Consider the following 7,826-nt stretch of genomic DNA (forward strand, 5'->3'; position numbering starts at 1 on the left):
ATGGGCCATTTGGCCCATGTTGTTACAATGTATCTATAACCATAAAGCTCTATGACCTCACAATGCAGGTGTAAAGAGCCTTAGCCTATAGGAAGAGGAGATGCAAATGTTAAGAGCCTTAGCCAATAGGGAGAGGAGGAGATAGTGGATGCTCTGGATGGGCCATTTGGCGTTTATCTGCCCTCAGGTTTCTATGTTCCTATGATTCCTACTGCAGCTCCTACCATTGCCCCAGGTATAAAACTTAAGACTTTTGAGCCCACTAGGGACAAAAGCAATATGTAAGTTGCTTTGATTGTACTATACAAAGGTGGTTATATAAATAATAATTTTTCCTTTATATAAAATATATAAAAATCCTGCTACTGAGAAAAAAAAAAAAAAAAAAGACAGGGATGGCAGCTGCTGGGTCCAGCCTGGAAGTGGGGGGCTAAAATGAGCAGCAGCTGCCCTGGGCTGGTGGAGGCATTGAAGCAAAACCACAGCAGCCAGCAGAAGGGGTGGAAATGAGGGACAAAGAGAAAAGGAAGCGTAAGTAAGACATAAAATAAAAATCTATAGAATTATCTTCCCTCCCCCCCCCCCCCAGCTACAAAGAACTGTGGCTAGTATCTAAGGTCTCAAATATGTCTGTGCAGATGACATTTTGAAATTTATATAATAGCAAATATCCAGGCATTTAAACGTCCACGTTTGGCACACTATGAAGTAGCTCAACCAAGGAAAATCATGTTACGTCATCAACAGGGGCAGCCGGGAAAGCGCACTTGGGAGGCAGGAGAGTAATTTTCCGTTTCCCTGGGATAAAACAGGTGGCGATTGCTGTATTCGTACATAAAGGTCAACCAATCAGTGAAAACTTTGCAGTGGAGCTCATCGCAAAGGAGTCCTTTTACTAAGGCGCGCGCTTACGATTATATTCTATGGGTGCCTTAAGCATTTAGCGCACGCCTTAGTAAAAGGACCCCAAATGTATCTAAATTTTTTTCCAATAAAATAAAAAGCCAGCACAACCAGTTGCTCTCCGCGCTTAACCGTGCTCTGAAATTACAGAACACAACCAGGCCCCGACATAAATGGATTTGGGACCAGAAATGGGACGAAGACCCAGAAAATGAGGATTAAATGGATCCTGCTGCATCCCCCGTGAAGAGGAACACGTGTGATAAACGTCTTCACCCATCGTCCCAACACGGCAAAAGTATTTAAATATGGGGCTGCCTTTGCAGACACTCCCAGACACCTAACTCTGCTCAGTGTTGGCACCGGTAGAAGAGAGAGCTCTGGGCTCGATTTGAACATGTAAATACAAAAAAGGTGGTATACAGGTTCCATTCCCTTTGAGTTCCCTCTTCCACTGATGCCAACCTTGAGCAAAGGTGTCTGGGATAGGGTTACCAGATTTTCCCAAAGGAAAATCCAGAGCCATGGCCACGCCCCCAGGCCCACCCGGTCCGCTTGTGTCACGCCCCATTCCGCACCCAGCCACGCTCCCCCGGACATCATCCGCGCCCCCTTCCCGACGCAACTGCGACAGGAAGCTTTGCAAGACCCTGACAAAGTGCTTATTTCAATAGAATAAAAAGCTATCACAGCTAGTTCGGCTCTCTTATTTCTAGTTGCTTCCTGGTGCCGGAGCCACGCTCAGGAGCTGCAGAACACACACAGGTCTCGCCCCCGGACATGTCCTCGAAAAGGAGGACATGTCCGGTGGAAATCTGGACGTCTGGGAGTTAGCACTGCACAGGCAGCCCCAGCTGGAGGTTTTGAGACTTTCATCCACACTTTTTCCACTGCCATCAACTCCCTCCCCTCTGAACAAGGAAACAAAACCTTGTTTCTCTCACCAGCTTCATTGCATCGGGTCCCAGCCTTGCTTCTCTTCCTCGCTCCCTTCCCAACGCCCTTTTCTGGTCTGAAGAATGATTACCTTGGAAAGCTCATTAAAAGATGATTTAAGTCAGTCCAATAAAAATGATATCATCTTATTTTCTTTATGTTCAGAGGGAGGGAGTGGCCTATTGGTTAGAACCACTGGCTCTGCACTCTGAGGCTTTGGGTTCAAACCCCATGCTGCTCCTTGTGACCCTGGGCAAATCACTCAGTCCTCCATAGCCCCAGGTACGTTAGATAGATTGTGATCCCACCGGGACAGGTAGGGAAACATACTTGAGTACCTGATTGTAAAACCGCTTAGATAATCTTGATAGGCGGTATATCCATGCAAGTCTTATACCCTTAATGGCGAGATCCTAGCAGAAACGGTAGCAGAACGAGACTTGGGGGTAATCGTCAGTGAGGACATGAAGTCTGCCAATCAAGTGGAGCAAGCTTCGTCCAAGGCAAGACAAATCATGGGCTGCATACGAAGGGGTTTCGTCAGTCGTAAGGCGGAAGTCATTATGCCATTGTATAGATCCATGGTGAGGCCCCACCTGGAATACTGTGTGCAATTCTGGAGGCCGCATTATCGCAAGGATGTGCTGAGACTGGAGTCGGTGCAAAGAATGGCCACCCGGATGGTCTCGGGACTCAAGGATCTACCATACGAAAAACGGCTTGACAAATTACAGCTATACTCGCTCGAGGAGCGCAGAGAGAGGGGGGGACATGATCGAGACGTTCAAGTATCTTACGGGCCGCATCGAGGCGGAGGAAGATATCTTCTTTTTCAAGGGTCCCACGACAACAAGGGGGCATCCGTGGAAAATCAGGGGCGGGAAACTACGAGGTGACACCAGGAAATTCTTTTTCACTGAAAGAGTGGTTGATCGCTGGAATAGTCTTCCACTACAGGTGATTGAGGCCAGCAGCGTGCCTGATTTTAAGGCCAAATGGGATCGGCACATGGGATCTATTCACAGGGCAAAGGTAGGGGAGGGACATTAGGGTGGGCAGACCAGATGGGCCGTGGGCCCTTATCTGCCGTCTATTTCTATGTTTCTATATAAAAACCTAATAAACTTGAAACTTAAACTTGTGACCCTGGGCAATTCGCCCCCCAGGACAGATAAGGAAAAACTCTTGAGTACCCGAGCAACGTAAACCACTTAGGATATAAGTGTTCGGTGTCCTTTAAAGGTGGATTAACAGGGCAGCCACACCATTTTAATCTATGGTTTTCAAATCTCCTCAAAACTGTCATAAGAACATAAGAACATAAGCAGTGCCTCCGCTGGGTCAGACCACAGGTCCATCTTGCCCAGCAGTCCGCTCCCGCGGCGGCCCGAACAGGTCACGGCCTGTCTGAGTCACCAGAAGGGGCCCCCTTGCCACCTTGGTTTCCCATTGAGTCCAAGGTGGCAAGGGGGCCCTTTGCTCCTAAAGTCAGCGATTGTCGCTAAAAGCGGTTTTGCCTGGTTTAGCGACGATCGGATTTGCCGACCCTTTGCAGAAAACGGCCCACGGCGATTGATTGGACGGGATCACCCGGAGATTATGGCGAACCTCCGCGCATATCATTTGCACGCAAACTTGTTTGAGCAACAATCGCCGTTTCGGAATCGGCCCACACCGATCCACATAGTCTTACCGACCACGTTTAGTGCAACGAGCCCTTGGTACAGTATTCAGTGGCAGAGCGAGGGTCAGAGGTACCCGGGGGAGGCCCCTCCCCCACCCTTTTCTCCGCACCTTCCCCACCGCCTCCTGCCATGCATGCGCCCCTTTCCTTCTGTACAGTGTTCCCCCGTGAATTCGCAGTTCGCGTCAAAGCAGCTCCCGATTGGCACAGCCCGACTTTACTACAGGAAGAGGCGGTCGGAGCAGACCGCTAGTGATTTTCTTCACCCGCCGGCGCTCCAGCTGCCCTCTCCTGCCTCCCCTGCGGTTTCGCGAATTTCAGGGGAGTACGGTACCTCTTTAATGTTCCCGGCAAGCGCAGCAATTACCAACCTGCTGCTCGCGCCGGCTCTTCCTACGATGTCACCTCCTAGGCGCCGGTCCAGGAAATGACGTCAGAGAAAGAACCGACGCTGGCACGAGCTGAAGGCTGGGATTGCCGCTTGCGCCGGGAACGTTAGAGAGGCACATGGGAAAGGAAGGGGCGCGGTAGTGGGGAGGCTGAGAGGATGATGGGTGACAGGGCCCCCCCAAGCCTGCGCCCGGGGTGGACTGCGTCCCCCTTACCCCACTGACAGCATTTAATTGGGACAGAGGCTTCAGGGAGCTTTCTTTTGCATTAATGCTAGATGTCTTGTGCTTATTATGAAGAGTTTCGGGACACTTAGGGCTCCTTTTACAAAGGCGCGCTAGCGGGGTTAACACGCGTGACTTTTCATCAGGCGCTGGCCAAAAACTACCACCTGCTTAAAAGGAGGCGGTAGCGGCTAGCGTGTCTGGCAGTTTAGCGCGCTCTATTATTTTTAAAGAGAAAGCTTTACGTGCAATAAGATCGGTGGGTACATTTTTTTTTTTTTTTTTTAATGCCACTTAGGGGTCTTTGAAATTCCGTCCACTGCTGCCTTCCAAACTAGTGCATAAACTCCCCTCCCCCACCCCCCCCCCCCCCCCCCATGCTTCAACACAGCTGGGCCGAGTTTCTCAATGAGCAGATGACATTTTGGCAAGCAGACGAGAAGTTGCTCACCTGAATTCGCGCCATCAGCACCAGTGAGTTCACCCCGGGGAAACGGCGCTGCAGAGTCCCCAGAGCTGGGAGAAGGACAAGTTTCCAGCAATCTCCCCCACCAGTGAATCCGATCGCGCCGAGAAGGCAAGCAAAAGTCACGTTCCAGCAGACGAGAGCAGTTTTCAATCCCCTACTTCTGCCCGCAGGAAACTCTCCCTTCCCCCCGAGTTCAAACGCGCCCGCACGGTGCAGCCATCGGAAGGTTGTCAGGGAGCTGGTGGTGGTAACACAACGGGCAAGCGGCAGACAGGGGGCGGGGCTCCGGCTCGGCTCCTCCCCCTCCCCCAATCGGCAGCTCAGTCCCGGTTCGCCTCTTGCCGGAGCAGCGAGATATGCGGCTCAATTCCACCGTCTCTGCAGCACCTTTGAAAGCCTGGGTGGATCTAAATATACTGAACAGGAATGCAGGTCCGGAAAGGATCCCTCCTTTGGATTGCTGGTGAGGGGGGGGGGGGAGCTACTACTACGCAGCGCTGTACATTTTGACATACCATAGACTGTCCCTGCTCAGAAAAGCTTACAATCTAATTTAGACAGGACATTACAGGGTTGGGGAGGTTATGGTAGAGGAAATGATACAGTTGGTCTAGGGATCTGCCATTTTAACATACAATAGACGGTCCCTGCTCAGAAGAGCTTACAACCTAATTTTGACAGGACATTGCAGGGTTGGGGAGGTTATGGTAGAGGAAATGATACAGTGGGTCTAGGGATCTGCCATTTTAACATACAATAGACAGTCCCTGCTTGGAAGAGCTTACAATCTAATTTAAACAGACATGTCAGGGTTGGGGAGATTAAGGTAGAGGAAATTATACAGTGGGTCTAGGTATCTGACATTAGACGGTCCCTGCTCAGAAGAGCTTACAATCTAATTTAAACAGACATTTTGGGGTTGGGGAGATTATGATAGAGGAAATGATACAGTGGGTCTAGGTATCTGACATTAGACGGTCCTTGCTCTGAAGAGCTTACCATCTAATTTAAACAGACATTTCGGGGTTGGGGAGATTATGATAGAGGAAATGATACAGTGGGTCTAGGTATCTGACATTAGACGGTACCTGCTCAGAAGAGCTTACAATCTAATTTAAACAGACATTTCGGGGTTGGGGAGATTATGATAGAGGAAATGATACAGTGGGTCTAGGTATCTGACATTAGACGGTCCCTGCTCAGAAGAGCTTACAATCTAATTTAAAGACATTTCGGGGTTGGGGAGATTATGATAGAGGAAATGATACAGTGGGTCTAGGTATCTGACATTAGACGGTCCCTGCTCGGAAGAGCTTACAATCTAATATAGACAGGACATTACAGGGTTAGGGAGATTATGATAGAGGAAATGATACAGTGGGTCTAGGTATCTGGCATTAGACGGTCCCTGCTCAGAAGAGCTTACAATCTAATATAGACAGGACATTACAGGGTTAGGGAGAATATAGAAGAGGAAATGATACAGTGGGTCTAGGTATCTGACATTTTAACATACAATAGACAGTCCCTGTTCAGAAGAGCTTACAATCGAATTTAGACAAGACATTACAGGGTTAGGGAGATTATGGTAGAGGAAATGATACAGTGGGTCTAGGTATCTGACATTTTAACATACAATAGATGGTCCCTGCTCAGAAGAGCTTACAATCTAATTTAGACAGGACATTACAGGGTTGGGGAGATTATGGTAAAGGAAATGATATAATGGGTCTAGGTAACTGACATTAGACGGTCCCTGCTCGGAAGAGCTTACAATCTAATTTAAACAGACATGTCAAGGTTGGGGAGATTATGATAGAGGAAATGATACAGTGGGTCTAAGTATCTGACATTAGACGGTCCCTGCTCAGAAGAGCTTACAATCTAATTTAGACAGGACATTGCAGGGTTAGGGTGATTATGGTAGAGGAAATGATACAGTGGGTCTAGGGATCTGACAGCAGCACATGGGAGTTAAGAGTTGAAAACGGATTCTTTTAGCTTGGATTTGAAGCCTACCAGGGGCAGAGCATGACTTATTGATTCAGGCATATGGCACCGCAAGAAAGAAGGGATGGAGTCTGGAATTGGCAGTGGAAGAGAAGGGTACAGATAAGGGGGGCTTGCCCGATGAACGGAGTTCATGGGGAGGAGCATAGGGGGAGATAAGTGAGGAGAGATATGGGGGCGGGGCCTTCAGAGCGAATGCAAGAGGAGTTTAAACTGTATTCGAAGATGGACGGGGAGCCAATGAAGCGACTTGAGGAGAGGGGATAATGTGAGAATAGCAGCTCTCACGGAATACGAGTCGCACATCAGCATTTTGAACGGATTGAAGATCAGGAAGGGAGCTGCAGCTTCTGTCTTTGGAGAGACTCTGGTAGCTCAAGGAGGACCAAGTGGGGCTTCCTGGGAAACAGAAGCGAGATCAACCAGTTGCCCCTGACCTGGATCGACCCTTCCCCGATATCAGTTATTAGCTTCACAGGTGAAGTTCATCTGTTTGCTAGGCACTGATTCAAACTGTCTTTTGTCATTTCTCCACTCGGTGATTTTATCACTATTTTGTAAAAATAAAGTAAATAAATAAAATTCTATATATATTCATGTTGTTGGGGATCAATATTCAGTCGTCAAGTGGTGAGCGTTTTGCTCACTGTTGATGGCATTATTCCCAGATATTCAAATCTGGGTCCTTTGGGAGCAGTGGCATAGTAAGACCGACCTGGGCACCATCTGGGCAGGCCGCCATCTCTCGTCCTCTCCTACCCACCTCTTGAAATATTCTCCGGCTGTCAGCAGCACCTCCACCCTGCGGCTTGTGCCACCCTTGACTCTCCTGAGGTCACTTCCTGGTTACGGGACCAGGAAGTGACATCGGAGACAGAACCGGGCAGCAGGGAGGAGGAGTTGCTGCTTGCTGCCGGCCAAAATTTCAAGAGGTACACTGGCAAGGGGCACACGCGACGGGGAAGGTTGCGGGGGTGGGGGGCATGCACGGTGGGGGGCACACCGCCCCGTGCGCCTCCTGACTTCGCTACACCACTGTGTGTGGGCTGCAGCTATGAATATTTGGTTCTTTATAAGCCAGTTAACCTACGAGAGCCATCCAAAACGTATCAGACCTTAATTTTTCTTGCCTAAACAAATAAAGCCTAGGAGGCGTGGTTTGGCGAACATATGTAGGCGACCCTAATGCACATGCTTGAATTTTTTCCCA

General features: G+C 49.2%; 1 long non-coding RNA gene across 1 annotated transcript in view; it reads right to left on the bottom strand.

Annotated features, from left to right (window-relative positions):
- Positions 1-4,973, bottom strand: part of LOC117352660 — a 57,740-nt gene extending 52,767 nt beyond the window's left edge. Inside the window, exon 1 of the long non-coding RNA XR_004537752.1 lies at positions 4,589-4,973. This is a non-coding gene — a long non-coding RNA (uncharacterized LOC117352660). The remainder of the gene's footprint in view (positions 1-4,588) is intronic.
- Positions 4,974-7,826: the final 2,853 nt, after the last annotated feature.

This window comes from Geotrypetes seraphini, chromosome 1, assembly GCF_902459505.1.
Source record: "Geotrypetes seraphini chromosome 1, aGeoSer1.1, whole genome shotgun sequence".
Taxonomy (NCBI): domain Eukaryota; kingdom Metazoa; phylum Chordata; class Amphibia; order Gymnophiona; family Dermophiidae; genus Geotrypetes; species Geotrypetes seraphini.